The 18036-nt window shown below is 33.8% G+C and overlaps 1 protein-coding gene across 2 annotated transcripts in view; it reads right to left on the minus strand.

The window, feature by feature from the left end:
- Positions 1 to 17784, minus strand: part of LOC146531261 (thrombospondin type-1 domain-containing protein 7A-like) — a 74745-nt gene extending 56961 nt beyond the window's left edge. For both annotated transcript variants that reach the window (XM_085198506.1, XM_085198505.1), the window contains exon 1: positions 17592 to 17784. The gene's annotated coding sequence lies outside the window, so the exon portion shown is untranslated. The remainder of the gene's footprint in view (positions 1 to 17591) is intronic.
- Between the last annotated feature and the right edge of the window lie 252 nt (positions 17785 to 18036).

An 18036-nucleotide genomic window follows, 5' to 3' on the forward strand; every position in this document is an offset into this window, starting at 1 on the left:
AGTATCCCGTATGTAGAAGAGTAAGTTCAGAGAGCCTAAAGTTCAGATGAATTCTGAAGGCAATGCGTGTTAAGTAACAGAACTCAACGCCCTCGACTATAGGCTAGGCCAGGTTATTTATCTATAAATATTTTTAGGCCGTCGTGGCCCAGGGGCACAAGCTTACAACAAATACTTATTTAGTAATATAATCTTACCTAAATTACGAATTTCAAAATAAATAACTAAATTATATAAAGCTTTACTAACAAACGTATCAGGTAACGTTAGAGTTAACAACTCAATTTTGATCAGTTTGCGTACGAGCTGTAATTAATATGACGAGGGTTGCCGATACTTCCGCTCTAGTATCAATGGACAATAGACTATCTTTGTAATTGAGTGAACGATAAACAAGCTTTTAGAATAGAATAGAATAGAAAATAAAATATATTTTTTAAATTTTAATAGATGGAAGTAATATTTTATTATATAACTCTTATACATATATAGAGTAGTTAATTGTAATGTAATTAATTATTTATTTTATTCTGTTTTTTAGTATTTTCTGTTTTAAAAGCACCAGAAATACCTTATCAATGAAAATTAAATTGTCTAATTATCACGGTTCGTGAGATCGTAGTGGCAAACGGACGGACAGACAGACAGTTTTACTCTTTGGGGATGAAACCCTAAAAAAAACAGTTTTACACTTTTCTTACATAACAAGGTTAACAAAAGAAAACCTAATAGTTAATATTTTCCATATGATATTTTCGAGACATGCAATGTTGATTAACAAACCTCATATGATTACCCTCCTTTACAAGCTTTACGTTTATATATACAGGGTGTCCCAGGAGCCAACGATACAACGAAACCAGGTGATAGACCAAGTCGTGACAGTTATGAGAAAAATATAAAAAAAAATCTTTGTCATGTATTTTTCATATTATATTGATTTTAAAAAATATCACAAAAACCGACACCCTGTGATGGTTTTTCACGTCCCTGGACTACAAATATTACTCTTTCTTCATTTTTTTTTCTGTAATGTAATCATGATTAACCCTTCTGTGAATTACAGTTTAAGATTTAAACATACCTGCATCAGTTTTCAATAAAATGTGGTGTTTTTGCCAAACATTAAATTCAAAATATTTACTACACCCAACTTTAACCGACTGTACTATAAAAAAAATGTACTACACTGTTTTTGCAAGTAACTTTAAAAGTTGGCGCATTTAATCTGGATTCCGAAATGGTACGACACTTGCTGGATTACTTCTTTGTTGAAGAGAGAAAAATCGAAATACACGATAATCGGGATGACGTTCAGCTTTTTGGTATCTTTTCCGATACATTCTAGCTGCAGCATTTGCGTTACATAACCATTCTCCATGAATGAAATGCATATTGGCAATGTGTCAAAGACCGAGTATATCGCCTGCGAGACCCCGGACTCGAGCACTGTCCTTATAAGTCCTGGGTCATCCCCTAAGTTGGAAAAGTTCAGGTACCTTGGATCCGTCATGCACGAGTCTGAAGGCATCGATCACGATCTCTATAAGACGGATAAGAGTTTGGACGGTATCCTGCGATCACAGACCACACCAGTCACCTCCCTAAACTAAACACTTAGCCCAGGCAACGCTTATCCGACTTAGGGGCTGGCCCAGGACTTATAAGAACAGTGCTCGAGTCCGGGCTCTCGCAGGCCATATACTCGGTCTTTGACACGTTGCCAATATGCATTTCATTCATGGAGAATGGTTATGTAACGCAAATGCTGCAGCTAGAATGTATCGGAAAAGATACCAAAAAGCTGAACGTCATCCCGATTATCGTGTATTTCGATTTTTCTCTCTTCAAAAAAGAAGTAATCCAGCAAGTGTCGTACCATTTCGGAATCCAGATTAAATGCGCCAACTTTTAAAGTTACTTGCAAAAACAGTGTAGTACATTTTTTTTATAGTACAGTCGGTTAAAGTTGGGTGTAGTAAATATATTGAATTTAATGTTTGGCAAAAACACCACATTTTATTGAAAACTGATGCAGGTATGTTTAAATCTTAAACTGTAATTCACAGAAGGGTTAATCATGATTACATTACAGAAAAAAAAATGAAGAAAGAGTAATATTTGTAGTCCAGGGACGTGAAAAACCATCACAGGGTGTCGGTTTTTGTGATATTTTTTAAAATCAATATAATATGAAAAATACATGACAAAGATTTTTTTTTATATTTTTCTCATAACTGTCACGACTTGGTCTATCACCTGGTTTCGTTTTATCGTTGGCTCCTGGGACACCCTGTATATATATGAGATTCTTTTGTAAATAAAGCAAATTAAATCTATTCCGCAATCTTTTATCAAATTAAGTTTTCAAAGCAGAAATTTAGTTTTCGTCGTTAATTAAAGTTTGATTATATTTTAGCATTGTGTAAGCGAGTGTGATCATTTAGCGCCCTATCGGCACAAGTTTAATTAAACTTCCATTAGTGACTCCTATGGGCATGCTTGTGTGGTTACCGGCTATTACTCCATTACCATCAAATATACACAACAAAAAAAAAACTATTTATTGTTTAATACAAAAATCATAAATGGGAATCAAAAAACATTGTATGTTTAAATTTTGTCAGTAATGATGGTTGTGTTCGTATCCCTTCGAGGGATTTTTCTTCTGTCTGCTCACACCAAGTGCGCTATTCCGCACACAACAGACAGAGGGAATTTAGTGTTAACACACTCCGCTCCTCATTTTCCATCGAATTCTGGATTCATTGCATATTGAACGCCGAACTCACCGCCGCGCTTTGCCTTAACACCAAAGCGAAATGAAAATATAAATGTTTTATTTACTCGAACGTGGGGAACAGAGTGACTTAACACTAGGTTTCCTCTGCCTATCCTGCTGTGTGCGGGATACAGCGTGAAGCTGATTTTAATATTCTGATTTACTCGAGTGAGTATCCCATACCCATCCCCATCTATAACCCAGTCGCTTGAGCCACAGCTGGCCTCAAAACGCGTGAAAATCTTATTAATATGATCTTTAAGGCATTATAAGTTTTAGAAAACTAAACTAAACGTTAAAAACGTAAAATCATTTAAAAAACAAAGTTTAATTTGGTGCAGCAGCACACTTGGCGAGGATATAAAGTGAAAAGCTTAAAGCTGAGGTAAACCCATTACGAAATTGGAAGAGGGAATTACGAGAACTGGCCCTCCATTCACTCATCAAAGCGACTTTAAAAGTGAAAATGTCCTCCTTTGAGGGTTCAGTACATGTTTTTAAAACTGTTTTACTAATCTTGATATTGTTCGCGTGTTTTGATAGATATTCGTATAATATTTATATTTAGGCATGTGACTGTAATCGCGATGGTTGTGGGTTGGATTCCACTCGTGGAAATGAATTATTGTTTATAAAAAAATTTTATGACTCCGCTCTAGTAACGAGGCAAGGCGCGGCGTTTTGTTCCAGAGAACATAGTGTCTTAACACTAGGCTCTTTCTGCCTACCCTGATAAATGCGTGAAGCTGAAAATAAAAAAAAATATACACGTTGCGTAGAGGATCCCAATCCTGAAAAGGTAATGTATACAATGAAAGATGACTTTAAGCATGAAAGTGACAGACAGTATTGTCACGTAATGTTTGCCTTTAATTAAAATCGCTTGTTCTCTCCTCCCGACCGCGGTTACTCATAATTGAAATGCGGCATTTCGCTAAACATATACTAAGAGCAGGTTCCACGGTATTAATTATATAATACATTATATACTACGGTGGGTACTTATTCTAAGCTGTAAGGCTTAAACTTAGTACTTCAAAGGAATTAATTTTACAGCTATTATACAACAGCAGAGTAGATTGCAAGTTTTCAGAGCATTTGCTAGTTGAAACTTTGGAATTTGTAAACTTGAGGTTTAAAATACAAATGTAAATATTTTATTATGTATTATGACATCAGTTGGGGCGCAGGGGCACAAAATATGACTAAAAACTGTGGGTTCGATTCCCGTTCGAGGAAATTAAATATTTAATATTTCCATTTTCTTCAATTTTCGGCAAAACGCAGCGTTGAGTACCGCGACTCAACACAGAATGTCTCCGGAATTCGGTGGAAAATGGGAAAGCCTTTACACCAGTTTCCCACTGCCTACCCTGCTGTGTATAGGATACATCGTGTCGTTATTAAAAAAGTATATTTTTTAATTTATTTATACTTTGTTCTATTGACCAGACAGCGGGTCACCTGATGGTAAATGATTACTGATGTCAATCAAAACTTACGACACCAGAAGAAAGCTTTCCGGCTTATAAGGCAACTCTAGTTATTGATAGTCCTCTTAGGTACCAGAATGTAGGTAACCCTTAAGGCTTCATTCTGTTACCTAAAACATTCTGGTACTGAAGAGATCCCCTCTTGTGTCCCATGTAATTCACATTTCCATATAAAAAGTACTACAGTAAATTATATTAAGTTTAGCTAAAAGTGGTCATAGTTATAAATCACTTCGTATGATACCTCAGAAGGGATAATGTATTTAGTTCTACCGTTATTGTGTTTAAGACTATAAATCTTATATCGGAAGTATACGGGGCCAGCGGAAAATTATGAGGTAGGTAGTTTATGAAAATATCATATTTAATTGAGGTCAGTCGTAGCTCAGAGGCCCAACTGGTGATTTAAAGGCGACAGGCTGTGTGTTCGATTCCCAGTCGAGGAAGTGAAATATGGGCTACTTTCATTTCCTGGCTCTGGTAAAAAAGCAAAGTGCTGTGTTGAGATTTGCCACTCAACACGCAATGTCTCCATGGTTCGGACTGCTTCGTGCCCACTACAGAATAATCTTGTGTCTACCCCAGAAATTATACTAATAAAAATTTTCCCCTAAAAAATTAAAAAATAAAACGTTTACACCAAGTTAAGGTCCAGGCCTACTCCAGAAAATATCTCTAGATACGCCCACGTCCCTCATACTATTACTAAAAAAACTAACTAAAATATTAATCTGTCACCTCTTTACTTCCATTTTACCAAAATATATAGAAGTTCACCACAAAGCCATTTAATATCCCTAATGAATACACGATGCAAACAAAGAAAGTAAATTTAATATCGTGTTCATTATCACAGCAACTGGAGCGTACACCAACCCGCATTTCGTAGTTGGCCCAACCCAGCCAACACGGACCAATATTGGACCATAATAGTCGTTATATACGTACAAAGAGAAGCTTTATCCCAAACTTCGGTAGTACATTAATCATAATAGATATTTGGTTTCCAATCTAAAAGTTAGATTTCACACAGAAGTTTGGAACTAACTTGGAATCGTTAGCTGAGTGGTAATATGGTTAGACTGTTCGCATTTGCTTGAAATGTTAGAGCATATATGTTTTGGTGATTGCTTTTTGCTTTACAATGTATGGAGTTGTTGAGTTTAACACAGCTTCACACTGTAGCAGGGTAGGTAGAGGAAGCCTAGTATTTAGACATTGTACTTTCCACTTTCTGTAAAATTCCGGGGGCATCCGTTGTTGAGAGGCGGATCTCAACGCCGCGCTTTGCCTTGACAGAACAAAGAAATGTGAATATTAAATTTTTCATTTCTTCAAGTGAGAATAGAACCTACAATCGTCACGTTTACAGCCAAATACTGTGCCGAATGAAATACGCGAACTGTATAAACAACAATAGAAATAAATTTATTTTCTATCACTCATATATATATTTTTTAAAAATAACTAATCCTATCCAATAAATAGCTGTGATATTTCTAGAAGTAAATAAAAAAAAACGTAACTAAGCGTAGAAAGCGTAGATAAATATACGTTTAGAAGTTCTCTCCGTACAATTCCTCATAGTAGTACAAATTGTTAGCAGAAGTATTCTATAGTATATAACTTTAAACAAGCACTGGAGTCGACCGAAGTTGCCTACACTCAAATCCTCGTATAGGAATCCGATCAACAAACATCGTCCCTCATCGACGCAGTAAATCGTTTGCAGAGCTTAATCTGTTGGCTACTTTATGTCCTTAATACCTTAATATATCAGAATATGAACCCGTGACTGTTGGACCAATATAAAAGATTTTTTTTCAGCTTCATGCTTTATAGGCACATAGCAAGGCAGACAGAGAGAACCAGTAAAACTAGCGATACTTTACATATTTTCTACTTTTCGCTGCATTTTACGTGTTGAGTGGCGAAACTCAACGCCGTGCTTTGCCTCGTTACCAGAGCGAGTAAAAATAAAATATAAAATTCTTCATTTCCTTGAGTGGCACCAAACCCACGACTTGTGCTCTTGCACTAAATATGGTAGTACTTTGTTAGTTAAAAAAATCTTCTTATTACCAAACGTTCATTGAAATTTCTTCTTCGAATTAAAACTTAACACTGAAATCAGAATCGAAATTCTTAAAAGAAAAACAGTATCATTAAATTATTTTAAACAGTGATTCTAGAAAATTAAACGCCAAAACAGTTTCATATTTCACGAGTTTTACTCACGCTTTATGGTGTCATTCACTGAAATAACAACTATGCAACTCTTGTTTACAATCCATTCAGAATGTACGACGACTCGTTTAAAAGAAACAACGATACATTGTTTGGAATTTTCTAGAGCATTTTATTAAGGTATATTCTACGTTTATCTAAAAAGAAAATGTGGAAATAGGTTCTATTATGTAATGAGTAGCATAATCGAGGAACTCAACTAGTTTTCAACACCCCTTTCTCGTTCCTGCCGCCATTGTTTCGCCAACACTGCGTTGGAGTGAGTCGAGGACCATCGAAAACTGCCGACTTCATTATCAGAAATCTCACACCGCTGAGTCTCTAACGCACTCCCCTACACTCCACGCTCCACAGCCCACGCGGAATACTGATTGTGGGATATTAACATTTCGTTCAGAAATTCTAGTTCGTGGAACAGTTTCGAATTCTATTCAGAATGGTCGAGTTGGTAGAAGATATTGCTTGATTTGCCGGTAATATGACGTTATGAGTGATATTTTATTATGTCTTAACTGCTTGCATGTGAACTTTATGTACCCGTATGTAATTTGTGTATAAATTAATATTTATTGTTTTTTAGGGTCCCGTACTTTCATTATTAAAATCAATATATAATAGTACAAATTTATTTAATTCCACATCAAAAGCCAAAGCTAAAGCAAAACAAAACGTAATACAATACAAACGTTCCCCCAACGCCGTTGAAGTACAAACTTCGAAGATTCCTAAGTTCAAATCCAACGGTTACCTGAAACTTACGAGTAAATCCAATAGGATGAACTATTCAAGTTAATAGGTTTACTGAATCTCCTTTGTGTAGCGTCACACGATATTTGCATGAATTATATCCATGAGGGGTTCCTCTCGTGTGGTTGCTAGGCAACGGGGCTTATGTAGGCTATTAAAATTAGCTGTATATGTTAATATGTTAATTAATATTATTAGCCCTTAGCCTCGATGCTGTGGAATGTAGATCTACTTAGGTTTTAAGTACTTTTTGATGGGAAATAAATATTTATACTTTTTTCTTTTCGTTTATGGAGAAGAGAGAGTGAGAGAGAGAAAATTTAGCTTTACATACTCTGTTTTATAATAGAAAACTATTTTTGATTGCAATTATCAAAAAGAAAAAAAACCGGTCAAAGTGCGAGTTAAACTCGCATACCAATTTCAAAATCGTATGTTAAGGAGAAGTACAATTCACAAATGTTGACAAACTTAAGTTTGCGCACGTATGCACTCGTTTTGTACGGAATAACCACAATTATAAGCTTGTAACGATTTTTTCTATGAAATATCAAATTTTTCTTAGTGTCAAGTCCACAGGATGTAGGTTTTGATTGCGCATCATATAAAATGCAGCAAAATCAATACATAAATACTCGAACCTTTCATTTATTTATTAAAATTAATAAGATCTCGAGATTAATACTTTTGACAAACGAACAACAAAGTGATCTAATACGGGTTCTATTATTTCCTTTTGAGATACGGAACCCTAAAAAAACTCTCTGAGCATTAACGTACCTAAATATATTTTAAAAAAGTGATATATCACTAAATACCTTGCAAACGCCATGCCTTCTCCATTATATACGTAAGATGTGAGAATATATGAAAAGGTTTTGTCGTACTTCATTATAAAATAAATAATTCCCCGACGTTCCGAGAAAACTATTGTGAATTAATTTCATGCAGCGCAAAACAAAATGGCGTACAACCACTGTGCTTCAATACTGAGAATATTCTGAACATAATTCCTCTATTCAATATGAATTCAGTCATTGAAATGGCAAATTTATCGAATAAACAATAGAACAAATAAAATATAAACTATATAATGAAATAGATATCTCTATTAAGTTACGATTGGTAAAAGTTTCATACGTTATTGTATTACTTTGTTCCATTAGTATATTGGGATCTTCTGTTATTTTCAATTTCATTTATTGAAAAGTGGAGTGCAGTTGAGCTTGAAGTAAATTTTAAACGAGAATTTCTGCATTCACTTTAAAAGTAAATTAAAGTAAAAATGTATGTAAAGGGCTTGGATCGTTTTTAGATATACGAGTAGGTACATATTACATAACTAGTGGTCCCGCGTGGCTTCGCCTGCTTGGACTACACAATTACTTATTTTCTAATATTATTATTACTTTAGTAAACTAATATTATTATAATTTTAAAGACAATATCAATATATTGGTAGCTAAAATTTCAGCTAATTCAATATTATTTGTGAATCGATTGTAATAAAATAAACACTAAATTTAAAATTACAATAGGAAAAACTGCATTACAATCGGTTAAGCCGTTCCAGAGATTAGCTACAGCAAACGTACAGACAAACAGACAAAATTTCTAAAAATCATAATTTTTGGTTATATTACATCTATATATATAAAATCGAAAGGTCACTCACTCATCACGAAATCTCAGAAACTACATGTGTTAGGAATCTGAAATTTTGCATAGGAGTTATCTATAGGATGGAGGTGCTCGCTAAGACGGAAATTTGCAATATTCGACTTCTAAGAGGCTGTTTTTGGGGTCGAAAGTTTGTATGAAACTTCGTTACAACAAATGCTAGGAGTCTCAAATTTTGCATAAACTTCACTAGGACGTAGTCATGAAGACAGAAATTAATAATAACATAGTTCACGCGGGTGAAACCGCGAGCGGGCCGGTAGTTTTATATGTAAAGGCCTCCAATAATATGTTTTCTTATATAACATCTTCCATTTAATGTCTGTACATGGAGGATATATAAAACTGGCTATAAATTTAAAATGCCTCAAAACAAATGAACAGAAAGGGCTAGACAACCCATCACCGACGATATACTAAGCCGCAGACAAAAAAGCAACTCTAGGTACCTACTGCCAGGCGACGGCGACGTCGGAGTCCTGACGACGTGAGTGCACCGCTCTGCTCTGCGGATGTAGACATATTGATCTACCTATTTCGGGAGATAAAATTTTGATACCATATTATATTGTCCTATCTATTCTTTTGTCTATCTTTAAAAAAATTGGTTAGTTTGTATATTTACTATATAGAGATTGATTGATATTTTTTCAACCTTATGCTGTATGATATCAGGGTAAGCGTAGAATTCAGACCAATGAGTGTTAAATAGAAAAATGGACACTAAGCTTTCTCTTAAAAAAGCGGGGACATGAATATAACTCATTCCCCTCAGTAACGTAAGTAGTGTTTAACCTATAACTATAACATTTACAGCCAGATGCTGACTACACTTCACAGAAATGGTCTAAAAATTGAAATTATTATAATTATAATGATAAACACGTATAAATTAAAAAGTACACTTTCAGTAACAGATGTGTCAAAGGTCATCAATCAATTTCCAGTTATATTTTGTCATCAGCACTCAACAAAATTAAAATTATTAATATTCCAATAACCACAATATATCATAGTTTTTAATTAAATTTAATTATTTATAAATGAATCGAATTATTTCTTTGTCATTGCCAAATTTGTAAAATATTTGAAGATGATGTATAATTTTATTAATTTTGCTAAATTTTAGGCAGTTAATGTAAAAGAAATATTAAAACTGGAATGTTTAATGACCGTCTGCTGGAGGTTTCAAACCGAGGGAAGCAAACAGAAATTGTCTATTAGGGTCGAATAGGCCGCCATAACTCAATTATTTGAGTACCCATCTTAGAGGTGGTAGTCCAGGGGATAGCGCTATTTTCTAAAATAAATATTATTTTAATAAATATTAGTTTTAAAATTTTGTCTGTTATATATTTTAATTATCTCAGTATTCGAGTATCGTAGTGCATTTGACTGCTTTCAACAAAGCTTAAGAAAGGGAATGAGAATCTCATTTCTTGCCAAATTTAATAATTATAAGTCTACGGGCCTACAGTTTTTGATTACGTGGTGAATAAACTGGACCAAATTAAGTATGCTCATTTTGTAAAGATTTTCTTCTATGAAATGACTATAAACTTTTATTTTTCGGATTGTTTTCCTTTATTTGTATAGTAAGTTCTCATCGTGTGCCAGATTACATAATTGTACGTCCACGGGAATTACCTTATAGCTTTAGAATACGCAGCAATTTTTTATACAAAATGCAGCAAAAACCATGTACAAAAGGACTATAGGTATATCTAGGGATTGCGTTAACCTACAAGCTTGATTAAAGACTTGAATATTTTGATCTAAATTTCACATAGATTTTTCACGCGAACCTGAAAAAAAATACTGCTCGTAAAAAGTAGTACGCGATTTTCAGTGGATGCTCGCCTAAACGCCAATGTCGTTTTTCTCCAAAATGAAAATAGAATATAAAATTTTTCCTGCGCTGTAAACAAAACGCGCAATTCAAACAAAAAGCTTTTATTCTGAATGTTAAACGTAAAATGGATGTTTTTATTGTTCACATTTACGTTTTACTTTGTCTGGACAGTTGTAGTTCTACTTCTAATATAATAGCAGCGCTGGTGTGACAGCGGGAGGTGACTCTTGGTCTCTCAATGGTTGGATCTTTAAATAGATTGACATTCGTTGTAACTCATAATCATTTTCAACGTTTGTTTAGAATCATGATGACATAGCTAAAAATAGTATGTTGATTGATGATTAATTAATTGGGTTTTACGATACTTTGCCTCTTTGCCATACGATTTTTTTGCTTATAGTACTAGGGGCCTAGTGTTAAGACAGTCCGCTTTTTATTGTCCGCCGATTTTTTCAGGCAGTGTTGAGTGGCGGAACCCAATGCTGTGTTTATCCTCGTTAACAGAGAGAAATAATTTTATTAAATGATTAATGATTAATGAATAATTAATGTTTTCATTTCCTCGAGTGGGAATCGAATTCACATCCTGTCGCTTTGGCAGTCACTGCACTACGACTGCCTCATTATCTCTTTATGTATCTAATACACAGATAAACAAACAAAAAAAATACAAAATATTGTTTTGAGTTCTATAGTTCCAGTAATCAATTTTTTGACACGTCTTCCAAGATTTTATTACAAGTATAAATTTTAGAGAAACCAATCCTGTAATTGTCGTGAAAACCCAAAACTGGGTATATATTCCACTTTAGCAGTTCCACTAGACCAACATTTAGTTAAATTTTATTTAACAGTAATTAAGAAAACATGTTACAGCCCGACAAGCGCTCTCAAATACCATCATATCTCATATATCATCAAAAATAACAAGCCCAGAAATAGGTTTACAAACTGGAAATATAATGACACTGGCAAGTGGTCGTCACAGCGCTTAGCCCCTAATTACTGCTGGATGCTGGTGTTCCCATCGAGGCCGAGATTTTAATAGTACGTTTTTAATTTGTCAACGGGGTCGAGTCAGTGCTTGGGGTCTTATTTATGAGGCGGGTCGAGTGGCAGCCTAGATGCGGTGAATGGGAAAGAGCAGAGCCGGTGTGGAGGGTGCTTGGTTCTCTACGTCATTTCTAAATTTTGGCACTTGTAAACCATTAGGCTTCCGGTACCGCGGCCAACAACTGACTATTCGTTAAGTCACTTTTGTACGCACCTGTACTACTATTCGAGTTAAATGGTTGTTTAATTGTATAATGAGGCCAGTCGTGGTGTAGTGGTACAAGCGTGTATTTGAAAACGCGACAGGTTGTGGGTTCTATTCCCACTCAAGGAAATGAAATATTTAATAAGTATTTTAATTTCTTTGCTTTGGTATCGGCGCCGTTGAGTTCCGCCATTCAACACGCAATGCCCCCTGAATTCAGTGGCAAGTGTCTTAACACTAGGTTAACTCTGCTTACCCTGATGTATGTGGGATACAGCGTAATATATATACAAGTATATATATATATATATAAAAAAATATTGTTATCGTTCTAAAATCACTTTCTCGATATTCAGTGACAAATATAACATCACAATCGCATACTAAAATAAACAATCAAGCTATGTAGGTAATAAACAACGCTTCCCAGTGCAAACTCACTGTAATTTATTCACTATTATATTGAATTACCGTACGTAGCTCGAAACTTGGTAAAAGCCCCGGTGGAATGACATCCATAAGTAATTCACTTAACCCGTAATGGGTTTGATGCCCGTTTGAATAAACAGCGACGTGTGACGCTTCGTTTTACATGACAAAGGAAAACTTTAAATTATAATATGTTTATTTGGTCAGAAACAAAATCTAAAATAGAATTATTAAGAAATATTTTCGCTATTTGTCTTGTATAAAACAAATATTAAACCTTGTTTAATATTGCTACTTTTTTTTAAAAAGCTTCACTAGCTTGGTTGGCAGAGGGAATCCAGTGTTAAGACACTTCGTTCCCCATTTTCCTCCGAATTCTGAAGGCATTAATTATGTTGAGTGACGGAACTTAACGCTGCGTTTTGCCTTTACAACAGAGTGAAAAAATGATAATATACATTTAAATTAATATTTCATTTTCTCGAGTGGTGATCGAACCCACAGTTGCGTTTACAATCACACATTTGTGCTTCTGGGCCACGACTGGCCTGTCTCTTATACCTGTATTATAATAAAACTTGAAACCTTAGATTCAATTTTCTTCTATTTCAATTTTTCCATTCACAATTTAAGCAGTATCTATTTCTACACCCTATTTTATAAAGTTAATGAGAAAAATCATCACCTTATCAACAAAAATCCAGATTGATATTTGTTTTATCTCAGACGCCCTTTTAAATAGTAACGAGCCAAGAGCATCAAGAATTAGAAAGGAACAAAGGTTCCTTCACTTCGTTGACACGCTGTTTTAAAACGCTATGATGTTTTAAAGGAGAAAAGAAATCTAAGTTACTTTTGTCTTTGGTTAAATACTTTAGTATTTTGTATAAAAGATTATCTCTTACGGTGTAGTTAAGACACTCCAGTCTTAACTGTAATCGTAAGGTAAAATCGTAGGTCGTTGGGTTGAATCTCCCCTGGGCGATTTTATTTAATTTATTTTCGTTGTTCCGAATTGTTAAAAAAAATTATAGCATAGTTTCGAGGTTCAACACACAATTGTACCCAAAAGGTGGTGAAAGTACAAAATAGTATTTAAAAACTAAGTTTTCTATACTTACTCAAATATCCGAAATCGTGTTTTCAAATACCTTGTGTAAAACAAATGTTTCTATTCAAGATATCTATTTGCACGCTAAGGTTTATTGTGTTTAAGCAATGTCTTTAAATGAAAAGTGCAGTACAGAAAGACTTCTCTTAAAATTTTTCAGTATAATGGGTAAATATTTAAAAACTTCTTTAAAAAATAGAGAAATTATAATTAGCATCCACCTCGATTTAACGGTTCCTCACCGAAAAAAAATTAAATCTTATAAGATAACTTCGACGCATTTCCATTTCCATCCCATTATTTACGTAGAACAGACATAGAGAACCTAACCTTTTATAAAAATATATCCCAAATTCGTTTCGAATTGGCTACCATCTAGAACAAATAGACATCCACTAACCGCACTACGTTACTCTTACACTTGCTAAAATAACGTAAGTAAAGACAGCATTATTCATAATTATTTTCATTATATTTTTTTCATGCAATAAGCAATCATCGAATTAGTAATGGAATAACTGATGCTCCGCTATTAAGCTTATTAAAACTGAACGTGTGGCTGACCTACTATGAACTGTCTATAGATTATGTATTCATTAATTATCCTTTATCGATATATACACGATAAAGGGTAGATAATTAACTTTTAAGCTAATTTGATAACGAGGACAGGTTTTCCTTAGAGAATTTGTTTTATTTTAGTGTCACTTTTGGGGTGAATATGGGAAAGTTTTTCCAGACAGGAAAATATTTACAAATAAATATAAATACAAACAGATTAGATTGAAGCCAGCCGTGGCACAAGTGTGTGTCTGTATTGAATTAAATCCACGTGACAGGCTCTGGGTTCAATTCCCAAAAGCGCGGCGTTAAGTTCCGCAACTCAACACGCAATACCTCCAACAATCGGCGGAAAATGGGATTCGCATTGTTTTAACTCTAGGCTCCCTCTGTCTACCCTACCTATGCGATATATAATTTGAAACTGGATAAGAATAAACAATGAATATAAATTATTCAAAAATTAGAATTTTGAGCAGTATTTAAAAGAACACATGCAATTTTAATTTCTTCTGTTAACTTTGTTTAAACACAAGTTATTTCTTTATTTTACTAGCGATTCATAAACTTATATTATTTCCTACCATCAAATGTTTACAATATACAAAGATTTCAAGTAATCAAATCGATTGGAACTTAAAATTTAATTTCCTCGCCCGCTTGTTACAGCGTTGGTCGTTAATTGGCGAAAACTCAAGAGGCGCGATAATCGAATCTACGCTTAATGAGGCGTTGCCTCCTCAACGTATTTATTGCTTTTGACGTCGATCGAGAAATTTTAAAGAAAGCACTAAGGAGAAGTTTGTGAAACCTTTTACGGAATAATAAGAAACTTTATTATTGAATTTATTATTTATAATAATTTGTAGTTACGTATTTGACATAATAAATAGATTATATATTGTTAGACTAGTGTTAGTTCATTTAAGTTTTAATAAAAAAATCAAATCAAATTAGCTTCACGCTGAATCCCGCATAGAGCTGGTTAGGCAGAGGAAACAAGTTTAACCTGGCCCTCTTTAAAGAACGAGTGAATAGGCACTACCTAGGCAAGCATGCTCCACCCTTGCCCGCATCGTCACTTACCACCAGGTAAGATAGCGGACAAATGCTTGCCTATCAACAATAAAAAAAAACCTAATGTTAAGGTACTCCGCTCCCCACTTTCCACCGAATTTTTCGACGCATTGCGTGTTGAGTGGTGGAACTCACCGCAGAGATTTTGCCTTACAGAGAAGAAATAAAGAATGAAAATATTAATAAATAATAATTCATTGGTGTTGTTTCAATAATTCATTCATTTCGAGTGGGGATCGAACCGCGTTACAGTTACACCCTTGTGCTCCCTCCTGGGCCACGTTGGCCTCAACAACGGCTTTAAGTTTTAATATAGTTATTTAAAATGAAATAAAAAATAGAATAGACTGTCTAGACAGTTACTATTGAATATATATAAAAATTATTATATCTTTAGATATAATATAATATTTTATCCCAAAAATAAATACATTTTGAAGGTCTAATCAGATGAAATTTCGCTTAAATATTCCCTTCCATCGCTGCGGGTAATGACTGACATTTTTCAAAGCGAATTGTCGAATTCTCAGCTTCAGGACTCTCGACATAATGAATATCGACTGTAATGGACCATTTATAACTGTATGAATTCGTATATTTTTTTATCAAAAAATATTTTATTTTTTTATTTAAATTACGTTAGTTATATATTTTTTTGCGATTTATTCTGCACATGTCAGGGTAGGCAGAGTGAATCTTGGAAACTAGTGTTTAGACACTCCGTTTTCATTAAGACAGTTACTTTCTCCACTTCCAAATTCTAGAGACATTGTGCTTTGAGTGGCGCAACTAAACGCCACAATATATGTATGTTCCAAATAATATTAACCTACATGCCTATACTAGAACAATCTTTTGAATCGATTGACTCATATAAAATATGTTACGTTCAAAAATATACAGTAACAATTATATACAAGCACTTAAATCTAATGAATGGGTAACCTACTTCTCTATTGCTTCCATACGTAGCAAGTTAAGTAGAACAAGTTGCAACATGTTCACATAAGCCCGCTCTAGCCTATCGGTATCACAAACTAACTTATATAAAACTGAATCTGAATCAGCTTCACACTGTATCTCGGATCCCCACACAGCAGGGTAGGCAGAGGGAACCTAGTGTTAAGATACTCCGTTCAACACTTTCTGCTCAATTCTGGAGGCATTGCGTGTTGAGTGGCAGAACTCAACGCCGCGCTTAATAATTCATAGTAAATGTCATTATTTTAGGGTTCCGAAGCCAGATGTAAAAAACGGAATTGTTATAAGTTCTTCATGGTCCATCTGTACGTCACATTCATTTTACTCGGAGACTAGGAACTGTATGGTCGAAATTTGAAAGGTAGCTAGGGGTATTGTTAACATTTTTAAATTGTTATGTTTGCCATAAGGAAGGAGAAAGATATTTATGTATGTTGTTAGCATATCTGCATATTTTTCAAATTTCCAATACCCAAAGATAATTGTTTAGTATTATTGTTTAGCATGACAGAATGATATTTATTAAATATTTTTAACGTTCGGATTGAAATTCCTTTTTTTAATTATTATAATTTTTCTAAATAAAAAATATCCTTCGAATCTGGATCTCAGCATTGTTTTTGAAGTCGGTTAAAAATAGCATTTCAGACTGTCATTGCGCCATGACGGCCTCAATTTGTCAACGAAAATTTAAATTTTGTCAACGAAAATTTACTGCCATAATGAACAACTGTCATTTCCTTATTTCTTTATCTAGTTTAATATGATTTTTATTAATTTATTAGGATTCTTCATTAGACGTTCCAAATATAGAATTTTTGTATGTCAATAAGAAAGGCATATCCTGCTAAAAAAAGCTTTTGCTAAAGCGGCATTTCATTAACATCGTCATCATCTAATTTACAGAAGGGTTAGTCATTAATACATTTGTACATATACATAATAGGCATATATATGTAGTTATATTACAAAAAAATATATAAAGACATAATTATTGAGAAATACTTTATATTATTATTGTACGTGAGAATAAAAAGGAACCTTTCATTGTAGTCCGGCTTACGATTTTCAGATCGATTAATGCTTATAAATAGAAATGTCGATTCTGCGTCGCAAATTTTATACAAAGGTTTAATATGTAAATAAACATTTTCTACTTCTATACAAAGCTTCTAGGATATTAATAAGACATAAAAAAATAAAATTCATCAAATCGTAAATGTTATAAACTTATAAATATACAAGAAATTCTAATAAAAAGGAAAATAAAAGAATAAAGCAAGCAACAGAGTATATAATTATAATGTTTATAATTTTTTTTTATATATACAAGCTAAACTTAATTAAAGCTTAACCAAGAAAGGAATTACCTTTAATATGCTCCGACGTATCCGCTAACCTCCTCTACACATTCCTACAAAGGAATTACTGAATTAAAATCACGTTTTTAAAGCATCGTAGGATGCGTTATTAAGAAAATTCTATGAAATATTCTATAATAATCTATAGAAGCGAGAAGAAAACACGATCGAGCGAGGTCGCGGCGCGCGGGGCACTGACCAAGCTTTGCGCCCCGCGCTGTTTCTGTCAAAGATTATAAACATACAGCCTGAAAAAAAATGGCATTATTTGTTTGCGTGATTTATTATATTAATACTATTTAATTTTATTTGATAAAAGTATATGTAAAAAAAAAATTAAATCATTAGGTATACTCATTTCTTATAGACGTTTCATGTAGAAAAAATAATATTTTTTATAATAATATCCAACAAATATTTAAATCAGCTTCACGCTGCATCCCGCACACAGCAG

The sequence above is a fragment of the Heliconius melpomene genome, chromosome 15, assembly GCF_056956725.1.
Source record: "Heliconius melpomene rosina isolate 202511_hmr_F chromosome 15, ASM5695672v1, whole genome shotgun sequence".
Taxonomy (NCBI): Eukaryota; Metazoa; Arthropoda; class Insecta; order Lepidoptera; family Nymphalidae; genus Heliconius; species Heliconius melpomene.